General features: G+C 46.0%; 7 non-coding genes across 7 annotated transcripts; all 7 read left to right on the forward strand.

The window, feature by feature from the left end:
• The first annotated feature begins 884 nt into the window (after positions 1 to 884).
• On the forward strand, positions 885 to 956 carry TRNAG-UCC (transfer RNA glycine (anticodon UCC)). The gene has a single exon. It is a non-coding gene; the product is annotated as a tRNA-Gly (tRNA).
• A 5,629-nt stretch (positions 957 to 6,585) lies between these two features.
• On the forward strand, positions 6,586 to 6,657 carry TRNAG-UCC (transfer RNA glycine (anticodon UCC)). Its single transcript has one exon. It is a non-coding gene; the product is annotated as a tRNA-Gly (tRNA).
• Positions 6,658 to 8,178: 1,521 nt separating this feature from the next.
• TRNAG-UCC (transfer RNA glycine (anticodon UCC)) lies at positions 8,179 to 8,250 on the forward strand. The gene has a single exon. It is a non-coding gene; the product is annotated as a tRNA-Gly (tRNA).
• A 1,521-nt stretch (positions 8,251 to 9,771) lies between these two features.
• TRNAG-UCC (transfer RNA glycine (anticodon UCC)) lies at positions 9,772 to 9,843 on the forward strand. The gene has a single exon. It is a non-coding gene; the product is annotated as a tRNA-Gly (tRNA).
• A 4,036-nt stretch (positions 9,844 to 13,879) lies between these two features.
• Positions 13,880 to 13,951, forward strand: TRNAG-UCC (transfer RNA glycine (anticodon UCC)). The gene has a single exon. It is a non-coding gene; the product is annotated as a tRNA-Gly (tRNA).
• A 1,520-nt stretch (positions 13,952 to 15,471) lies between these two features.
• TRNAG-UCC (transfer RNA glycine (anticodon UCC)) lies at positions 15,472 to 15,543 on the forward strand. Its single transcript has one exon. It is a non-coding gene; the product is annotated as a tRNA-Gly (tRNA).
• A 3,409-nt stretch (positions 15,544 to 18,952) lies between these two features.
• TRNAG-UCC (transfer RNA glycine (anticodon UCC)) lies at positions 18,953 to 19,024 on the forward strand. The gene has a single exon. It is a non-coding gene; the product is annotated as a tRNA-Gly (tRNA).
• Positions 19,025 to 21,721: the final 2,697 nt, after the last annotated feature.

The raw sequence follows: 21,721 nt of genomic DNA on the forward strand, positions 1-21,721 counted from the left end.
AAGCCAAATCCTGAGTATGCTAGTGCTAGGATCACAGAGAAAGGACAGGGACAGAGAGCTGCTGTCTTGGTAAAGGCCTGAAACGGCTAATTCCTAAGAGGGTCTGCACTTTCAGTTATGACTGACTGTGAGTGGGGAAGATGAAGATTTTCTGTACCCAGCATACCTTGCGATGTGCTTAGGCAAATGAGGAGAGAGCCCCACCAATCCCTTGCCACTCCGCTGAAAGCTCCTCCTCTGCATAAAGAGAGCACTTTCACAAGGGAGCAGAGTGGCGCAGCGGAAGCGTGCTGGGCCCATAACCCAGAGGTCGATGGATCGAAACCATCCTCTGCTAATATTGCTTGATTTTTCTTCCTAGGACTAATCTGTCATTTCCACCCTGCCAGCAAGGAAAAGCGCAGGCTTGTGCTAGCTATGTGAGAAAAGACTTCTCAACTATCTGTCTCTGCTGTAAATCAAGAGAGTGATCGTCAAAGGATCAACCCTATACTTTGAAAGTAAAGATACCCAATTAGAAGCATAAATGACAGGTGGGACCTTCACACGTTTTTCGGGGCATGCTTTGAATTTAATTCTTCCCTTTTTGTTCTGCTTTTATCAATCTCCTATGCATTTCATGGAATTTACTCTCTTTCTCTTCGCTGCTTTGCTTCCGATGCTGCCCATATGCTCATTTCCACTATTTGTACTGCTGCTTTCCATTTCTTCTCTTCTGCACAGCTTTATCCTTGGTTTCAATCCCCAGTTCTTTACCCTCTGCAAGACAATTTCTACAGCTTTTCATGTTGGTATCCACACCAAATGCACGATTGGAACCGGTGCAAGATTGCCACTGCACTCGGCGTTGTAACATCTGGAACCTAGAGGACACACATCAGAGGGTGTTGGTGGTATAGTGGTGAGCATAGCTGCCTTCCAAGCAGTTGACCCGGGTTCGATTCCCGGCCAACGCAATGCAAATATTTATATATTCTCCAAGCAGGATATATTTTAATGCAACATGTCACAAAACTGAAATATCAGAAACAGAATAATCAGCCGTTATATAAAAAAATAAACAAACACGTAGGTAGACATCTCGATCGCCTCATCTGCTACATTCATTGTCCCAATATATGCTATTTTCCATAAAGCACTCACCACTCACATGTGCTGATAATAAATATTTTGCTGGGGGCAGGCAATGAAAGGGCTGAGCCCCGACCAGACATTATAACCCCAGCATCCCTATTTTAAAAAGCATTTCTAGGCGATATCTAGCCTCTGAAAATAATAGGCAAGATCCACCGATAAATCTGGCAAAAGTCCCCAAGATTTTGTGCATACTTGTGCTCTCACCTGAATGCAGCGCCACCTTGTAACCATCGGATGTAACTGCGACTCAGAAAAATGTTTTATCAGAGGGCAAGTTGAGAGGACTCCAAGTGGCAGATTTCCACGGAAAGAGCCTCTCACTGCAGCAGGAAGGTTGGATACTTCAAATTGGCATAGTTTCCTGTCCAGCGTCCTCTCACGTCCCGAACGCTCCCAAACGCTCAAAAGCCTCGCCCTCACCGGGTAGATCTCTGGCTCCCAGGTAAAGCCAAATCCTGAGTATGCTAGTGCTAGGATCACAGAGAAAGGACAGGGACAGAGAGCTGCTGTCTTGGTAAAGGCCTGAAACGGCTAATTCCTAAGAGGGTCTGCACTTTCAGTTATGACTGACTGTGAGTGGGGAAGATGAAGATTTTCTGTACCCAGCATACCTTGCGATGTGCTTAGGCAAATGAGGAGAGAGCCCCACCAATCCCTTGCCACTCCGCTGAAAGCTCCTCCTCTGCATAAAGAGAGCACTTTCACAAGGGAGCAGAGTGGCGCAGCGGAAGCGTGCTGGGCCCATAACCCAGAGGTCGATGGATCGAAACCATCCTCTGCTAATATTGCTTGATTTTTCTTCCTAGGACTAATCTGTCATTTCCACCCTGCCAGCAAGGAAAAGCGCAGGCTTGTGCTAGCTATGTTAGAAAAGACTTCTCAACTATCTGTCTCTGCTGTAAATCAAGAGAGTGATCGTCAAAGGATCAACCCTATACTTTGAAAGTAAAGATACCCAATTAGAAGCATAAATGACAGGTGGGACCTTCACACGTTTTTCGGGGCATGCTTTGAATTTAATTCTTCCCTTTTTGTTCTGCTTTTATCAATCTCCTATGCATTTCATGGAATTTACTCCCTTTCTCTTCGCTGCTTTGCTTCCGATGCTGCCCATATGCTCATTTCCACTATTTGTACTGCTGCTTTCCATTTCTTCTCTTCTGCACAGCTTTATCCTTGGTTTCAATCCCCAGTTCTTTACCCTCTGCAAGACAATTTCTACAGCTTTTCATGTTGGTATCCACACCAAATGCACGATTGGAACCGGTGCAAGATTGCCACTGCACTCGGCGTTGTAACATCTGGAACCTAGAGGACACACATCAGAGGGCGTTGGTGGTATAGTGGTGAGCATAGCTGCCTTCCAAGCAGTTGACCCGGGTTCGATTCCTGGCCAACGCAGTGCAAATATTTATATATTCTCCAAGCAGGATATATTTTAATGCAACATGTCACAAAACTGAAATATCAGAAACAGAATAATCAGCCGTTATATAAAAAAATAATCAAACACGTAGGTAGACATCTCGATCGCCTCATCTGCTACATTCATTGTCCCAATATATGCTATTTTCCATAAAGCACTCACCACTCACATGTGCTGATAATAAATATTTTGCTGGGGGCAAGCAATGAAAGGGCTGAGCCCCGACCAGAAATTATAACCCCAGCATCCCTATGTTAAAAAGCATTTCTAGGCGATATCTAGCCTCTGAAAATAATAGGCAAGATCCACCGATAAATCTGGCAAAAGTCCCCAAGATTTTGTGCATACTGGTGTTCTCACCTGAATGCAGCGCCACCTTGTAACCATCGGATGTAACTGCGGCTCAGAAAAATGTTTTATCAGAGGGCAAGTTGAGAGGACTCCAAGTGGCAGATTTCCACGGAAAGAGCCTCTCACTGCAGCAGGAAGGTTGGATACTTCAAATTGGCATAGTTTCCTGTCCAGCGTCCTCTCACGTCCCGAACGCTCCCAAACGCTCAAAAGCCTCGCCCTCACCGGGTAGATCTCTGGCTCCCAGGTAAAGCCAAATCCTGAGTATGCTAGTGCTAGGATCACAGAGAAAGGACAGGGACAGAGAGCTGCTGTCTTGGTAAAGGCCTGAAACGGCTAATTCCTAAGAGGGTCTGCACTTTCAGTTATGACTGACTGTGAGTGGGGAAGATGAAGATTTTCTGTACCCAGCATACCTTGCGATGTGCTTAGGCAAATGAGGAGAGAGCCCCACCAATCCCTTGCCACTCCGCTGAAAGCTCCTCCTCTGCATAAAGAGAGCACTTTCACAAGGGAGCAGAGTGGCGCAGCGGAAGCGTGCTGGGCCCATAACCCAGAGGTCGATGGATCGAAACCATCCTCTGCTAATATTGCTTGATTTTTCTTCCTAGGACTAATCTGTCATTTCCACCCTGCCAGCAAGGAAAAGCGCAGGCTTGTGCTAGCTATGTGAGAAAAGACTTCTCAACTATCTGTCTCTGCTGTAAATCAAGAGAGTGATCGTCAAAGGATCAACCCTATACTTTGAAAGTAAAGATACCCAATTAGAAGCATAAATGACAGGTGGGACCTTCACACGTTTTTCGGGGCATGCTTTGAATTTAATTCTTCCCTTTTTGTTCTGCTTTTATCAATCTCCTATGCATTTCATGGAATTTACTCCCTTTCTCTTCGCTGCTTTGCTTCCGATGCTGCCCATATGCTCATTTCCACTATTTGTACTGCTGCTTTCCATTTCTTCTCTTCTGCACAGCTTTATCCTTGGTTTCAATCCCAAGTTCTTTACCCTCTGCAAGACAATTTCTACAGCTTTTCATGTTGGTATCCACACCAAATGCACGATTGGAACCGGTGCAAGATTGCCACTGCACTCGGCGTTGTAACATCTGGAACCTAGAGGACACACATCAGAGGGTGTTGGTGGTATAGTGGTGAGCATAGCTGCCTTCCAAGCAGTTGACCCGGGTTCGATTCCCGGCCAATGCAGTGCAAATATTTATATATTCTCCAAGCAGGATATATTTTAATGCAACATGTCACAAAACTGAAATATCAGAAACAGAATAATCAGCCGTTATATAAAAAAATAAACAAACACGTAGGTAGACATCTCGATCGCCTCATCTGCTACATTCATTGTCCCAATATATGCTATTTTCCATAAAGCACTCACCACTCACATGTGCTGATAATAAATATTTTGCTGGGGGCAGGCAATGAAAGGGCTGAGCCCCGACCAGACATTATAACCCCAGCATCCCTATTTTAAAAAGCATTTCTAGGCGATATCTAGCCTCTGAAAATAATAGGCAAGATCCACCGATAAATCTGGCAAAAGTCCCCAAGATTTTGTGCATACTTGTGCTCTCACCTGAATGCAGCGCCACCTTGTAACCATCGGATGTAACTGCGACTCAGAAAAATGTTTTATCAGAGGGCAAGTTGAGAGGACTCCAAGTGGCAGATTTCCACGGAAAGAGCCTCTCGCTGCAGCAGGAAGGTTGGATACTTCAAATTGGCATAGTTTCCTGTCCAGCGTCCTCTCACGTCCCGAACGCTCCCAAACGCTCAAAAGCCTCACACCGGGCAAGCCCTCACCGGGTAGATCTCTGGCTCCCAGGTAAAGCCAAATCCTGAGTATGCTAGTGCTAGGATCACAGAGAAAGGACAGGGACAGAGAGCTGCTGTCTTGGTAAAGGCCTGAAACGGCTAATTCCTAAGAGGGTCTGCACTTTCAGTTATGACTGACTGTGAGTGGGGAAGATGAAGATTTTCTGTACCCAGCATACCTTGCGATGTGCTTAGGCAAATGAGGAGAGAGCCCCACCAATCCCTTGCCACTCCGCTGAAAGCTCCTCCTCTGCATAAAGAGAGCACTTTCACAAGGGAGCAGAGTGGCGCAGCGGAAGCGTGCTGGGCCCATAACCCAGAGGTCGATGGATCGAAACCATCCTCTGCTAATATTGCTTGATTTTTCTTCCTAGGACTAATCTGTCATTTCCACCCTGCCAGCAAGGAAAAGCGCAGGCTTGTGCTAGCTATGTGAGAAAAGACTTCTCAACTATCTGTCTCTGCTGTAAATCAAGAGAGTGATCGTCAAAGGATCAACCCTATACTTTGAAAGTAAAGATACCCAATTAGAAGCATAAATGACAGGTGGGACCTTCACACGTGTTTCGGGGCATGCTTTGAATTTAATTCTTCCCTTTTTGTTCTGCTTTTATCAATCTCCTATGCATTTCATGGAATTTACTCCCTTTCTCTTCGCTGCTTTGCTTCCGATGCTGCCCATATGCTCATTTCCACTATTTGTACTGCTGCTTTCCATTTCTTCTCTTCTGCACAGCTTTATCCTTGGTTTCAATCCCCAGTTCTTTACCCTCTGCAAGACAATTTCTACTGCTTTTCATGTTGGTATCCACACCAAATGCACCATTGGAACCGGTGCAAGATTGCCACTGCACTCGGCGTTGTAACATCTGTCCTCTCACGTCCCGAACGCTCCCAAACGCTCAAAAGCCTCACACCGGGCAAGCCCTCACCGGGTAGATCTCTGGCTCCCAGGTAAAGCCAAATCCTGAGTATGCTAGTGCTAGGATCACAGAGAAAGGACAGGGACAGAGAGCTGCTGTCTTGGTAAAGGCCTGAAACGGCTAATTCCTAAGAGGGTCTGCACTTTCAGTTATGACTGACTGTGAGTGGGGAAGATGAAGATTTTCTGTACCCAGCATACCTTGCGATGTGCTTAGGCAAATGAGGAGAGAGCCCCACCAATCCTTTGCCACTCCGCTGAAAGCTCCTCCTCTGCATAAAGAGAGCACTTTCACAAGGGAGCAGAGTGGCGCAGCGGAAGCCTGCTGGGCCCATAACCCAGAGGTCGATGGATCGAAACCATCCTCTGCTAATATTGCTTGATTTTTCTTCCTAGGACTAATCTGTCATTTCCACCCTGCCAGCAAGGAAAAGCGCAGGCTTGTGCTAGCCATGTGAGAAAAGACTTCTCAACTATCTGTCTCTGCTGTAAATCAAGAGAGTGATCGTCAAAGGATCAACCCTATACTTTGAAAGTAAAGATACCCAATTAGAAGCATAAATGACAGGTGGGACCTTCACACGTTTTTCGGGGCATGCTTTGAATTTAATTCTTCCCTTTTTGTTCTGCTTTTATCAATCTCCTATGCATTTCATGGAATTTACTCCCTTTCTCTTCGCTGCTTTGCTTCCGATGCTGCCCATATGCTCATTTCCACTATTTGTACTGCTGCTTTCCATTTCTTCTCTTCTGCACAGCTTTATCCTTGGTTTCAATCCCCAGTTCTTTACCCTCTGCAAGACAATTTCTACAGCTTTTCATGTTGGTATCCACACCAAATGCACGATTGGAACCGGTGCAAGATTGCCACTGCACTCGGCGTTGTAACATCTGGAACCTAGAGGACACACATCAGAGGGCGTTGGTGGTATAGTGGTGAGCATAGCTGCCTTCCAAGCAGTTGACCCGGGTTCGATTCCCGGCCAACGCAGTGCAAATATTTATATATTCTCCAAGCAGGATATATTTTAATGCAACATGTCACAAAACTGAAATATCAGAAACAGAATAATCAGCCGTTATATAAAAAAATAAACAAACACGTAGGTAGACATCTCGATCGCCTCATCTGCTACATTCATTGTCCCAATATATGCTATTTTCCATAAAGCACTCACCACTCACATGTGCTGATAATAAATATTTTGCTGGGGGCAGGCAATGAAAGGGCTGAGCCCCGACCAGACATTATAACCCCAGCATCCCTATTTTAAAAAGCATTTCTAGGCGATATCTAGCCTCTGAAAATAATAGGCAAGATCCACCGATAAATCTGGCAAAAGTCCCCAAGATTTTGTGCATACTTGTGCTCTCACCTGAATGCAGCGCCACCTTGTAACCATCGGATGTAACTGCGACTCAGAAAAATGTTTTATCAGAGGGCAAGTTGAGAGGACTCCAAGTGGCAGATTTCCACGGAAAGAGCCTCTCGCTGCAGCAGGAAGGTTGGATACTTCAAATTGGCATAGTTTCCTGTCCAGCGTCCTCTCACGTCCCGAACGCTCCCAAACGCTCAAAAGCCTCACACCGGGCAAGCCCTCACCGGGTAGATCTCTGGCTCCCAGGTAAAGCCAAATCCTGAGTATGCTAGTGCTAGGATCACAGAGAAAGGACAGGGACAGAGAGCTGCTGTCTTGGTAAAGGCCTGAAACGGCTAATTCCTAAGAGGGTCTGCACTTTCAGTTATGACTGACTGTGAGTGGGGAAGATGAAGATTTTCTGTACCCAGCATACCTTGCGATGTGCTTAGGCAAATGTGGAGAGAGCCCCACCAATCCCTTGCCACTCCGCTGAAAGCTCCTCCTCTGCATAAAGAGAGCACTTTCACAAGGGAGCAGAGTGGCGCAGCGGAAGCGTGCTGGGCCCATAACCCAGAGGTCGATGGATCGAAACCATCCTCTGCTAATATTGCTTGATTTTTCTTCCTAGGACTAATCTGTCATTTCCACCCTGCCAGCAAGGAAAAGCGCAGGCTTGTGCTAGCTATGTGAGAAAAGACTTCTCAACTATCTGTCTCTGCTGTAAATCAAGAGAGTGATCGTCAAAGGATCAACCCTATACTTTGAAAGTAAAGATACCCAATTAGAAGCATAAATGACAGGTGGGACCTTCACACGTTTTTCGGGGCATGCTTTGAATTTAATTCTTCCCTTTTTGTTCTGCTTTTATCAATCTGCTATGCATTTCATGGAATTTACTCCCTTTCTCTTCGCTGCTTTGCTTCCGATGCTGCCCATATGCTCATTTCCACTATTTGTACTGCTGCTTTCCATTTCTTCTCTTCTGCACAGCTTTATCCTTGGTTTCAATCCCCAGTTCTTTACCCTCTGCAAGACAATTTCTACAGCTTTTCATGTTGGTATCCACACCAAATGCACGATTGGAACCCGTGCAAGATTGCCACTGCACTCGGCGTTGTAACATCTGGAACCTAGAGGACACACATCAGAGGGCGTTGGTGGTATAGTGGTGAGCATAGCTGCCTTCCAAGCAGTTGACCCGGGTTCGATTCCCGGCCAACGCAGTGCAAATATTTATATATTCTCCAAGCAGGATATATTTTAATGCAACATGTCACAAAACTGAAATATCAGAAACAGAATAATCAGCCGTTATATAAAAAAATAATCAAACACGTAGGTAGACATCTCGATCGCCTCATCTGCTACATTCATTGTCCCAATATATGCTATTTTCCATAAAGCACTCACCACTCACATGTGCTGATAATAAATATTTTGCTGGGGGCAGGCAATGAAAGGGCTGAGCCCCGACCAGAAATTATAACCCCAGCATCCCTATGTTAAAAAGCATTTCTAGGCGATATCTAGCCTCTGAAAATAATAGGCAAGATCCACCGATAAATCTGGCAAAAGTCCCCAAGATTTTGTGCATACTTGTGTTCTCACCTGAATGCAGCGCCACCTTGTAACCATCGGATGTAACTGCGGCTCAGAAAAATGTTTTATCAGAGGGCAAGTTGAGAGGACTCCAAGTGGCAGATTTCCACGGAAAGAGCCTCTCACTGCAGCAGGAAGGTTGGATACTTCAAATTGGCATAGTTTCCTGTCCAGCGTCCTCTCACGTCCCGAACGCTCCCAAACGCTCAAAAGCCTCACACCGGGCAAGCCCTCACCGGGTAGATCTCTGGCTCCCAGGTAAAGCCAAATCCTGAGTATGCTAGTGCTAGGATCACAGAGAAAGGACAGGGACAGAGAGCTGCTGTCTTGGTAAAGGCCTGAAACGGCTAATTCCTAAGAGGGTCTGCACTTTCAGTTATGACTGACTGTGAGTGGGGAAGATGAAGATTTTCTGTACCCAGCATACCTTGCGATGTGCTTAGGCAAATGAGGAGAGAGCCCCACCAATCCCTTGCCACTCCGCTGAAAGCTCCTCCTCTGCATAAAGAGAGCACTTTCACAAGGGAGCAGAGTGGCGCAGCGGAAGCGTGCTGGGCCCATAACCCAGAGGTCGATGGATCGAAACCATCCTCTGCTAATATTGCTTGATTTTTCTTCCTAGGACTAATCTGTCATTTCCACCCTGCCAGCAAGGAAAAGCGCAGGCTTGTGCTAGCTATGTGAGAAAAGACTTCTCAACTATCTGTCTCTGCTGTAAATCAAGAGAGTGATCGTCAAAGGATCAACCCTATACTTTGAAAGTAAAGATACCCAATTAGAAGCATAAATGACAGGTGGGACCTTCACACGTGTTTCGGGGCATGCTTTGAATTTAATTCTTCCCTTTTTGTTCTGCTTTTATCAATCTCCTATGCATTTCATGGAATTTACTCCCTTTCTCTTCGCTGCTTTGCTTCCGATGCTGCCCATATGCTCATTTCCACTATTTGTACTGCTGCTTTCCATTTCTTCTCTTCTGCACAGCTTTATCCTTGGTTTCAATCCCCAGTTCTTTACCCTCTGCAAGACAATTTCTACAGCTTTTCATGTTGGTATCCACACCAACTGCACGATTGGAACCGGTGCAAGATTGCCACTGCACTCGGCGTTGTAACATCTGGAACCTAGAGGACACACATCAGAGGGCGTTGGTGGTATAGTGGTGAGCATAGCTGCCTTCCAAGCAGTTGACCCGGGTTCGATTCCCGGCCAACGCAGTGCAAATATTTATATATTCTCCAAGCAGGATATATTTTAATGCAACATGTCACAAAACTGAAATATCAGAAACAGAATAATCAGCCGTTATATAAAAAAATAATCAAACACGTAGGTAGACATCTCGATCGCCTCATCTGCTACATTCATTGTCCCAATATATGCTATTTTCCATAAAGCACTCACCACTCACATGTGCTGATAATAAATATTTTGCTGGGGGCAGGCAATGAAAGGGCTGCGCCCCGACCAGAAATTATAACCCCAGCATCCCTATGTTAAAAAGCATTTCTAGGCGATATCTAGCCTCTGAAAATAATAGGCAAGATCCACCGATAAATCTGGCAAAAGTCCCCAAGATTTTGTGCATACTTGTGTTCTCACCTGAATGCAGCGCCACCTTGTAACCATCGGATGTAACTGCGGCTCAGAAAAATGTTTTATCAGAGGGCAAGTTGAGAGGACTCCAAGTGGCAGATTTCCACGGAAAGAGCCTCTCACTGCAGCAGGAAGGTTGGATACTTCAAATTGGCATAGTTTCCTGTCCAGCGTCCTCTCACGTCCCGAACGCTCCCAAACGCTCAAAAGCCTCGCCCTCACCGGGTAGATCTCTGGCTCCCAGGTAAAGCCAAATCCTGAGTATGCTAGTGCTAGGATCACAGAGAAAGGACAGGGACAGAGAGCTGCTGTCTTGGTAAAGGCCTGAAACGGCTAATTCCTAAGAGGGTCTGCACTTTCAGTTATGACTGACTGTGAGTGGGGAAGATGAAGATTTTCTGTACCCAGCATACCTTGCGATGTGCTTAGGCAAATGAGGAGAGAGCCCCACCAATCCCTTGCCACTCCGCTGAAAGCTCCTCCTCTGCATAAAGAGAGCACTTTCACAAGGGAGCAGAGTGGCGCAGCGGAAGCGTGCTGGCCCCATAACCCAGAGGTCGATGGATCGAAACCATCCTCTGCTAATATTGCTTGATTTTTCTTCCTAGGACTAATCTGTCATTTCCACCCTGCCAGCAAGGAAAAGCGCAGGCTTGTGCTAGCTATGTTAGAAAAGACTTCTCAACTATCTGTCTCTGCTGTAAATCAAGAGAGTGATCGTCAAAGGATCAACCCTATACTTTGAAAGTAAAGATACCCAATTAGAAGCATAAATGACAGGTGGGACCTTCACACGTTTTTCGGGGCATGCTTTGAATTTAATTCTTCCCTTTTTGTTCTGCTTTTATCAATCTCCTATGCATTTCATGGAATTTACTCCCTTTCTCTTCGCTGCTTTGCTTCCGATGCTGCCCATATGCTCATTTCCACTATTTGTACTGCTGCTTTCCATTTCTTCTCTTCTGCACAGCTTTATCCTTGGTTTCAATCCCCAGTTCTTTACCCTCTGCAAGACAATTTCTACAGCTTTTCATGTTGGTATCCACACCAAATGCACGATTGGAACCGGTGCAAGATTGCCACTGCACTCGGCGTTGTAACATCTGGAACCTAGAGGACACACATCAGAGGGCGTTGGTGGTATAGTGGTGAGCATAGCTGCCTTCCAAGCAGTTGACCCGGGTTCGATTCCTGGCCAACGCAGTGCAAATATTTATATATTCTCCAAGCAGGATATATTTTAATGCAACATGTCACAAAACTGAAATATCAGAAACAGAATAATCAGCCGTTATATAAAAAAATAATCAAACACGTAGGTAGACATCTCGATCGCCTCATCTGCTACATTCATTGTCCCAATATATGCTATTTTCCATAAAGCACTCACCACTCACATGTGCTGATAATAAATATTTTGCTGGGGGCAGGCAATGAAAGGGCTGAGCCCCGACCAGAAATTATAACCCCAGCATCCCTATGTTAAAAAGCATTTCTAGGCGATATCTAGCCTCTGAAAATAATAGGCAAGATCCACCGATAAATCTGGCAAAAGTCCCCAAGATTTTGTGCATACTGGTGTTCTCACCTGAATGCAGCGCCACCTTGTAACCATCGGATGTAACTGCGGCTCAGAAAAATGTTTTATCAGAGGGCAAGTTGAGAGGACTCCAAGTGGCAGATTTCCACGGAAAGAGCCTCTCACTGCAGCAGGAAGGTTGGATACTTCAAATTGGCATAGTTTCCTGTCCAGCGTCCTCTCACGTCCCGAACGCTCCCAAACGCTCAAAAGCCTCGCCCTCACCGGGTAGATCTCTGGCTCCCAGGTAAAGCCAAATCCTGAGTATGCTAGTGCTAGGATCACAGAGAAAGGACAGGGACAGAGAGCTGCTGTCTTGGTAAAGGCCTGAAACGGCTAATTCCTAAGAGGGTCTGCACTTTCAGTTATGACTGACTGTGAGTGGGGAAGATGAAGATTTTCTGTACCCAGCATACCTTGCGATGTGCTTAGGCAAATGAGGAGAGAGCCCCACCAATCCCTTGCCACTCCGCTGAAAGCTCCTCCTCTGCATAAAGAGAGCACTTTCACAAGGGAGCAGAGTGGCGCAGCGGAAGCGTGCTGGGCCCATAACCCAGAGGTCGATGGATCGAAACCATCCTCTGCTAATATTGCTTGATTTTTCTTCCTAGGACTAATCTGTCATTTCCACCCTGCCAGCAAGGAAAAGCGCAGGCTTGTGCTAGCTATGTGAGAAAAGACTTCTCAACTATCTGTCTCTGCTGTAAATCAAGAGAGTGATCGTCAAAGGATCAACCCTATACTTTGAAAGTAAAGATACCCAATTAGAAGCATAAATGACAGGTGGGACCTTCACACGTGTTTCGGGGCATGCTTTGAATTTAATTCTTCCCTTTTTGTTCTGCTTTTATCAATCTCCTATGCATTTCATGGAATTTACTCCCTTTCTCTTCGCTGCTTTGCTTCCGATGCTGCCCATATGCTCATTTCCACTATTTGTACTGCTGCTTTCCATTTCTTCTCTTCTGCACAGCTTTATCCTTGGTTTCAATCCCCAGTTCTTTACCCTCTGCAAGACAATTTCTACTGCTTTTCATGTTGGTATCCACACCAAATGCACCATTGGAACCGGTGCAAGATTGCCACTGCACTCGGCGTTGTAACATCTGTCCTCTCACGTCCTGAACGCTCCCAAACGCTCAAAAGCCTCACACCGGGCAAGCCCTCACCGGGTAGATCTCTGGCTCCCAGGTAAAGCCAAATCCTGAGTATGCTAGTGCTAGGATCACAGAGAAAGGACAGGGACAGAGAGCTGCTGTCTTGGTAAAGGCCTGAAACGGCTAATTCCTAAGAGGGTCTGCACTTTCAGTTATGACTGACTGTGAGTGGGGAAGATGAAGATTTTCTGTACCCAGCATACCTTGCGATGTGCTTAGGCAAATGAGGAGAGAGCCCCACCAATCCCTTGCCACTCCGCTGAAAGCTCCTCCTCTGCATAAAGAGAGCACTTTCACAAGGGAGCAGAGTGGCGCAGCGGAAGCCTGCTGGGCCCATAACCCAGAGGTCGATGGATCGAAACCATCCTCTGCTAATATTGCTTGATTTTTCTTCCTAGGACTAATCTGTCATTTCCACCCTGCCAGCAAGGAAAAGCGCAGGCTTGTGCTAGCCATGTGAGAAAAGACTTCTCAACTATCTGTCTCTGCTGTAAATCAAGAGAGTGATCGTCAAAGGATCAACCCTATACTTTGAAAGTAAAGATACCCAATTAGAAGCATAAATGACAGGTGGGACCTTCACACGTTTTTCGGGGCATGCTTTGAATTTAATTCTTCCCTTTTTGTTCTGCTTTTATCAATCTCCTATGCATTTCATGGAATTTACTCCCTTTCTCTTCGCTGCTTTGCTTCCGATGCTGCCCATATGCTCATTTCCACTATTTGTACTGCTGCTTTCCATTTCTTCTCTTCTGCACAGCTTTATCCTTGGTTTCAATCCCCAGTTCTTTACCCTCTGCAAGACAATTTCTACAGCTTTTCATGTTGGTATCCACACCAAATGCACGATTGGAACCGGTGCAAGATTGCCACTGCACTCGGCGTTGTAACATCTGGAACCTAGAGGACACACATCAGAGGGCGTTGGTGGTATAGTGGTGAGCATAGCTGCCTTCCAAGCAGTTGACCCGGGTTCGATTCCCGGCCAACGCAGTGCAAATATTTATATATTCTCCAAGCAGGATATATTTTAATGCAACATGTCACAAAACTGAAATATCAGAAACAGAATAATCAGCCGTTATATAAAAAAATAAACAAACACGTAGGTAGACATCTCGATCGCCTCATCTGCTACATTCATTGTCCCAATATATGCTATTTTCCATAAAGCACTCACCACTCACATGTGCTGATAATAAATATTTTGCTGGGGCAGGCAATGAAAGGGCTGAGCCCCGACCAGACATTATAACCCCAGCATCCCTATTTTAAAAAGCATTTCTAGGCGATATCTAGCCTCTGAAAATAATAGGCAAGATCCACCGATAAATCTGGCAAAAGTCCCCAAGATTTTGTGCATACTTGTGCTCTCACCTGAATGCAGCGCCACCTTGTAACCATCGGATGTAACTGCGACTCAGAAAAATGTTTTATCAGAGGGCAAGTTGAGAGGACTCCAAGTGGCAGATTTCCACGGAAAGAGCCTTTCGCTGCAGCAGGAAGGTTGGATACTTCAAATTGGCATAGTTTCCTGTCCAGCGTCCTCTCACGTCCCGAACGCTCCCAAACGCTCAAAAGCCTCACACCGGGCAAGCCCTCACCGGGTAGATCTCTGGCTCCCAGGTAAAGCCAAATCCTGAGTATGCTAGTGCTAGGATCACAGAGAAAGGACAGGGACAGAGAGCTGCTGTCTTGGTAAAGGCCTGAAACGGCTAATTCCTAAGAGGGTCTGCACTTTCAGTTATGACTGACTGTGAGTGGGGAAGATGAAGATTTTCTGTACCCAGCATACCTTGCGATGTGCTTAGGCAAATGAGGAGAGAGCCCCACCAATCCCTTGCCACTCCGCTGAAAGCTCCTCCTCTGCATAAAGAGAGCACTTTCACAAGGGAGCAGAGTGGCGCAGCGGAAGCGTGCTGGGCCCATAACCCAGAGGTCGATGGATCGAAACCATCCTCTGCTAATATTGCTTGATTTTTCTTCCTAGGACTAATCTGTCATTTCCACCCTGCCAGCAAGGAAAAGCGCAGGCTTGTGCTAGCTATGTGAGAAAAGACTTCTCAACTATCTGTCTCTGCTGTAAATCAAGAGAGTGATCGTCAAAGGATCAACCCTATACTTTGAAAGTAAAGATACCCAATTAGAAGCATAAATGACAGGTGGGACCTTCACACGTTTTTCGGGGCATGCTTTGAATTTAATTCTTCCCTTTTTGTTCTGCTTTTATCAATCTGCTATGCATTTCATGGAATTCACTCCCTTTCTCTTCGCTGCTTTGCTTCCGATGCTGCCCATATGCTCATTTCCACTATTTGTACTGCTGCTTTCCATTTCTTCTCTTCTGCACAGCTTTATCCTTGGTTTCAATCCCCAGTTCTTTACCCTCTGCAAGACAATTTCTACAGCTTTTCATGTTGGTATCCACACCAAATGCACGATTGGAACCCGTGCAAGATTGCCACTGCACTCGGCGTTGTAACATCTGGAACCTAGAGGACACACATCAGAGGGCGTTGGTGGTATAGTGGTGAGCATAGCTGCCTTCCAAGCAGTTGACCCGGGTTCGATTCCCGGCCAACGCAGTGCAAATATTTATATATTCTCCAAGCAGGATATATTTTAATGCAACATGTCACAAAACTGAAATATCAGAAACAGAATAATCAGCCGTTATATAAAAAAATAATCAAACACGTAGGTAGACATCTCGATCGCCTCATCTGCTACATTCATTGTCCCAATATATGCTATTTTCCATAAAGCACTCACCACTCACATGTGCTGATAATAAATATTTTGCTGGGGGCAGGCAATGAAAGGGCTGAGCCCCGACCAGAAATTATAACCCCAGCATCCCTATGTTAAAAAGCATTTCTAGGCGATATCTAGCCTCTGAAAATAATAGGCAAGATCCACCGATAAATCTGGCAAAAGTCCCCAAGATTTTGTGCATACTTGTGTTCTCACCTGAATGCAGCGCCACCTTGTAACCATCGGATGTAACTGCGGCTCAGAAAAATGTTTTATCAGAGGGCAAGTTGAGAGGACTCCAAGTGGCAGATTTCCACGGAAAGAGCCTCTCACTGCAGCAGGAAGGTTGGATACTTCAAATTGGCATAGTTTCCTGTCCAGCGTCCTCTCACGTCCCGAACGCTCCCAAACGCTCAAAAGCCTCACACCGGGCAAGCCCTCACCGGGTAGATCTCTGGCTCCCAGGTAAAGCCAAATCCTGAGTATGCTAGTGCTAGGATCACAGAGAAAGGACAGGGACAGAGAGCTGCTGTCTTGGTAAAGGCCTGAAACGGCTAATTCCTAAGAGGGTCTGCACTTTCAGTTATGACTGACTGTGAGTGGGGAAGATGAAGATTTTCTGTACCCAGCATACCTTGCGATGTGCTTAGGCAAATGAGGAGAGAGCCCCACCAATCCCTTGCCACTCCGCTGAAAGCTCCTCCTCTGCATAAAGAGAGCACTTTCACAAGGGAGCAGAGTGGCGCAGCGGAAGCGTGCTGGGCCCATAACCCAGAGGTCGATGGATCGAAACCATCCTCTGCTAATATTGCTTGATTTTTCTTCCTAGGACTAATCTGTCATTTCCACCCTGCCAGCAAGGAAAAGCGCAGGCTTGTGCTAGCTATGTTAGAAAAGACTTCTCAACTATCTGTCTCTGCTGTAAATCAAGAGAGTGATCGTCAAAGGATCAACCCTATACTTTGAAAGTAAAGATACCCAATTAGAAGCATAAATGACAGGTGGGACCTTCACACGTTTTTCGGGGCATGCTTTGAATTTAATTCTTCCCTTTTTGTTCTGCTTTTATCAATCTCCTATGCATTTCATGGAATTTACTCCCTTTCTCTTCGCTGCTTTGCTTCCGATGCTGCCCATATGCTCATTTCCACTATTTGTACTGCTGCTTTCCATTTCTTCTCTTCTGCACAGCTTTATCCTTGGTTTCAATCCCCAGTTCTTTACCCTCTGCAAGACAATTTCTACTGCTTTTCATGTTGGTATCCACACCAAATGCACCATTGGAACCGGTGCAAGATTGCCACTGCACTCGGCGTTGTAACATCTGTCCTCTCACGTCCCGAACGCTCCCAAACGCTCAAAAGCCTCACACCGGGCAAGCCCTCACCGGGTAGATCTCTGGCTCCCAGGTAAAGCCAAATCCTGAGTATGCTAGTGCTAGGATCACAGAGAAAGGACAGGGACAGAGAGCTGCTGTCTTGGTAAAGGCCTGAAACGGCTAATTCCTAAGAGGGTCTGCACTTTCAGTTATGACTGACTGTGAGTGGGGAAGATGAAGATTTTCTGTACCCAGCATACCTTGCGATGTGCTTAGGCAAATGAGGAGAGAGCCCCACCAATCCCTTGCCACTCCGCTGAAAGCTCCTCCTCTGCATAAAGAGAGCACTTTCACAAGGGAGCAGAGTGGCGCAGCGGAAGCCTGCTGGGCCCATAACCCAGAGGTCGATGGATCGAAACCATCCTCTGCTAATATTGCTTGATTTTTCTTCCTAGGACTAATCTGTCATTTCCACCCTGCCAGCAAGGAAAAGCGCAGGCTTGTGCTAGCCATGTGAGAAAAGACTTCTCAACTATCTGTCTCTGCTGTAAATCAAGAGAGTGATCGTCAAAGGATCAACCCTATACTTTGAAAGTAAAGATACCCAATTAGAAGCATAAATGACAGGTGGGACCTTCACACGTTTTTCGGGGCATGCTTTGAATTTAATTCTTCCCTTTTTGTTCTGCTTTTATCAATCTCCTATGCATTTCATGGAATTTACTCCCTTTCTCTTCGCTGCTTTGCTTCCGATGCTGCCCATATGCTCATTTCCACTATTTGTACTGCTGCTTTCCATTTCTTCTCTTCTGCACAGCTTTATCCTTGGTTTCAATCCCCAGTTCTTTACCCTCTGCAAGACAATTTCTACAGCTTTTCATGTTGGTATCCACACCAAATGCACGATTGGAACCGGTGCAAGATTGCCACTGCACTCGGCGTTGTAACATCTGTCCTCTCACGTCCCGAACGCTCCCAAACGCTCAAAAGCCTCACACCGGGCAAGCCCTCACCGGGTAGATCTCTGGCTCCCAGGTAAAGCCAAATCCTGAGTATGCTAGTGCTAGGATCACAGAGAAAGGACAGGGACAGAGAGCTGCTGTCTTGGTAAAGGCCTGAAACGGCTAATTCCTAAGAGGGTCTGCACTTTCAGTTATGACTGACTGTGAGTGGGGAAGATGAAGATTTTCTGTACCCAGCATACCTTGCGATGTGCTTAGGCAAATGAGGAGAGAGCCCCACCAATCCCTTGCCACTCCGCTGAAAGCTCCTCCTCTGCATAAAGAGAGCACTTTCACAAGGGAGCAGAGTGGCGCAGCGGAAGCCTGCTGGGCCCATAACCCAGAGGTCGATGGATCGAAACCATCCTCTGCTAATATTGCTTGATTTTTCTTCCTAGGACTAATCTGTCATTTCCACCCTGCCAGCAAGGAAAAGCGCAGGCTTGTGCTAGCCATGTGAGAAAAGACTTCTCAACTATCTGTCTCTGCTGTAAATCAAGAGAGTGATCGTCAAAGGATCAACCCTATACTTTGAAAGTAAAGATACCCAATTAGAAGCATAAATGACAGGTGGGACCTTCACACGTTTTTCGGGGCATGCTTTGAATTTAATTCTTCCCTTTTTGTTCTGCTTTTATCAATCTCCTATGCATTTCATGGAATTTACTCCCTTTCTCTTCGCTGCTTTGCTTCCGATGCTGCCCATATGCTCATTTCCACTATTTGTACTGCTGCTTTCCATTTCTTCTCTTCTGCACAGCTTTATCCTTGGTTTCAATCCCCAGTTCTTTACCCTCTGCAAGACAATTTCTACAGCTTTTCATGTTGGTATCCACACCAAATGCACGATTGGAACCGGTGCAAGATTGCCACTGCACTCGGCGTTGTAACATCTGGAACCTAGAGGACACACATCAGAGGGCGTTGGTGGTATAGTGGTGAGCATAGCTGCCTTCCAAGCAGTTGACCCGGGTTCGATTCCCGGCCAACGCAGTGCAAATATTTATATATTCTCCAAGCAGGATATATTTTAATGCAACATGTCACAAAACTGAAATATCAGAAACAGAATAATCAGCCGTTATATAAAAAAATAAACAAACACGTAGGTAGACATCTCGATCGCCTCATCTGCTACATTCATTGTCCCAATATATGCTATTTTCCATAAAGCACTCACCACTCACATGTGCTGATAATAAATATTTTGCTGGGGGCAGGCAATGAAAGGGCTGAGCCCCGACCAGACATTATAACCCCAGCATCCCTATTTTAAAAAGCATTTCTAGGCGATATCTAGCCTCTGAAAATAATAGGCAAGATCCACCGATAAATCTGGCAAAAGTCCCCAAGATTTTGTGCATACTTGTGCTCTCACCTGAATGCAGCGCCACCTTGTAACCATCGGATGTAACTGCGACTCAGAAAAATGTTTTATCAGAGGGCAAGTTGAGAGGACTCCAAGTGGCAGATTTCCACGGAAAGAGCCTCTCGCTGCAGCAGGAAGGTTGGATACTTCAAATTGGCATAGTTTCCTGTCCAGCGTCCTCTCACGTCCCGAACGCTCCCAAACGCTCAAAAGCCTCCCCTCACCGGGTAGATCTCTGGCTCCCAGGTAAAGCCAAATCCTGAGTATGCTAGTGCTAGGATCACAGAGAAAGGACAGGGACAGAGAGCTGCTGTCTTGGTAAAGGCCTGAAACGGCTAATTCCTAAGAGGGTCTGCACTTTCAGTTATGACTGACTGTGAGTGGGGAAGATGAAGATTTTCTGTACCCAGCATACCTTGCGATGTGCTTAGGCAAATGTGGAGAGAGCCCCACCAATCCCTTGCCACTCCGCTGAAAGCTCCTCCTCTGCATAAAGAGAGCACTTTCACAAGGGAGCAGAGTGGCGCAGCGGAAGCGTGCTGGGCCCATAACCCAGAGGTCGATGGATCGAAACCATCCTCTGCTAATATTGCTTGATTTTTCTTCCTAGGACTAATCTGTCATTTCCACCCTGCCAGCAAGGAAAAGCGCAGGCTTGTGCTAGCTATGTGAGAAAAGACTTCTCAACTATCTGTCTCTGCTGTAAATCAAGAGAGTGATCGTCAAAGGATCAACCCTATACTTTGAAAGTAAAGATACCCAATTAGAAGCATAAATGACAGGTGGGACCTTCACACGTTTTTCGGGGCATGCTTTGAATTTAATTCTTCCCTTTTTGTTCTGCTTTTATCAATCTCCTATGCATTTCATGGAATTTACTCCCTTTCTCTTCGCTGCTTTGCTTCCGATGCTGCCCATATGCTCATTTCCACTATTTGTACTGCTGCTTTCCATTTCTTCTCTTCTGCACAGCTTTATCCTTGGTTTCAATCCCAAGTTCTTTACCCTCTGCAAGACAATTTCTACAGCTTTTCATGTTGGTATCCACACCAAATGCACGATTGGAACCGGTGCAAGATTGCCACTGCACTCGGCGTTGTAACATCTGGAACCTAGAGGACACACATCAGAGGGTGTTGGTGGTATAGTGGTGAGCATAGCTGCCTTCCAAGCAGTTGACCCGGGTTCAATTCCCGGCCAATGCAGTGCAAATATTTATATATTCTCCAAGCAGGATATATTTTAATGCAACATGTCACAAAACTGAAATATCAGAAACAGAATAATCAGCCGTTATATAAAAAAATAAACAAACACGTAGGTAGACATCTCGATCGCCTCATCTGCTACATTCATTGTCCCAATATATGCTATTTTCCATAAAGCACTCACCACTCACATGTGCTGATAATAAATATTTTGCTGGGGGCAGGCAATGAAAGGGCTGAGCCCCGACCAGACATTATAACCCCAGCATCCCTATTTTAAAAAGCATTTCTAGGCGATATCTAGCCTCTGAAAATAATAGGCAAGATCCACCGATAAATCTGGCAAAAGTCCCCAAGATTTTGTGCATACTTGTGCTCTCACCTGAATGCAGCGCCACCTTGTAACCATCGGATGTAACTGCGACTCAGAAAAATGTTTTATCAGAGGGCAAGTTGAGATGACTCCAAGTGGCAGATTTCCACGGAAAGAGCCTCTCGCTGCAGCAGGAAGGTTGGATACTTCAAATTGGCATAGTTTCCTGTCCAGCGTCCTCTCACGTCCCGAACGCTCCCAAACGCTCAAAAGCCTCACACCGGGCAAGCCCTCACCGGGTAGATCTCTGGCTCCCAGGTAAAGCCAAATCCTGAGTATGCTAGTGCTAGGATCACAGAGAAAGGACAGGGACAGAGAGCTGCTGTCTTGGTAAAGGCCTGAAACGGCTAATTCCTAAGAGGGTCTGCACTTTCAGTTATGACTGACTGTGAGTGGGGAAGATGAAGATTTTCTGTACCCAGCATACCTTGCGATGTGCTTAGGCAAATGAGGAGAGAGCCCCACCAATCCCTTGCCACTCCGCTGAAAGCTCCTCCTCTGCATAAAGAGAGCACTTTCACAAGGGAGCAGAGTGGCGCAGCGGAAGCGTGCTGGGCCCATAACCCAGAGGTCGATGGATCGAAACCATCCTCTGCTAATATTGCTTGATTTTTCTTCCTAGGACTAATCTGTCATTTCCACCCTGCCAGCAAGGAAAAGCGCAGGCTTGTGCTAGCTATGTGAGAAAAGACTTCTCAACTATCTGTCTCTGCTGTAAATCAAGAGAGTGATCGTCAAAG

Source organism: Triturus cristatus, chromosome 11 (assembly GCF_964204655.1).
Source record: "Triturus cristatus chromosome 11, aTriCri1.1, whole genome shotgun sequence".
Classification (NCBI taxonomy): Eukaryota; Metazoa; Chordata; class Amphibia; order Caudata; family Salamandridae; genus Triturus; species Triturus cristatus.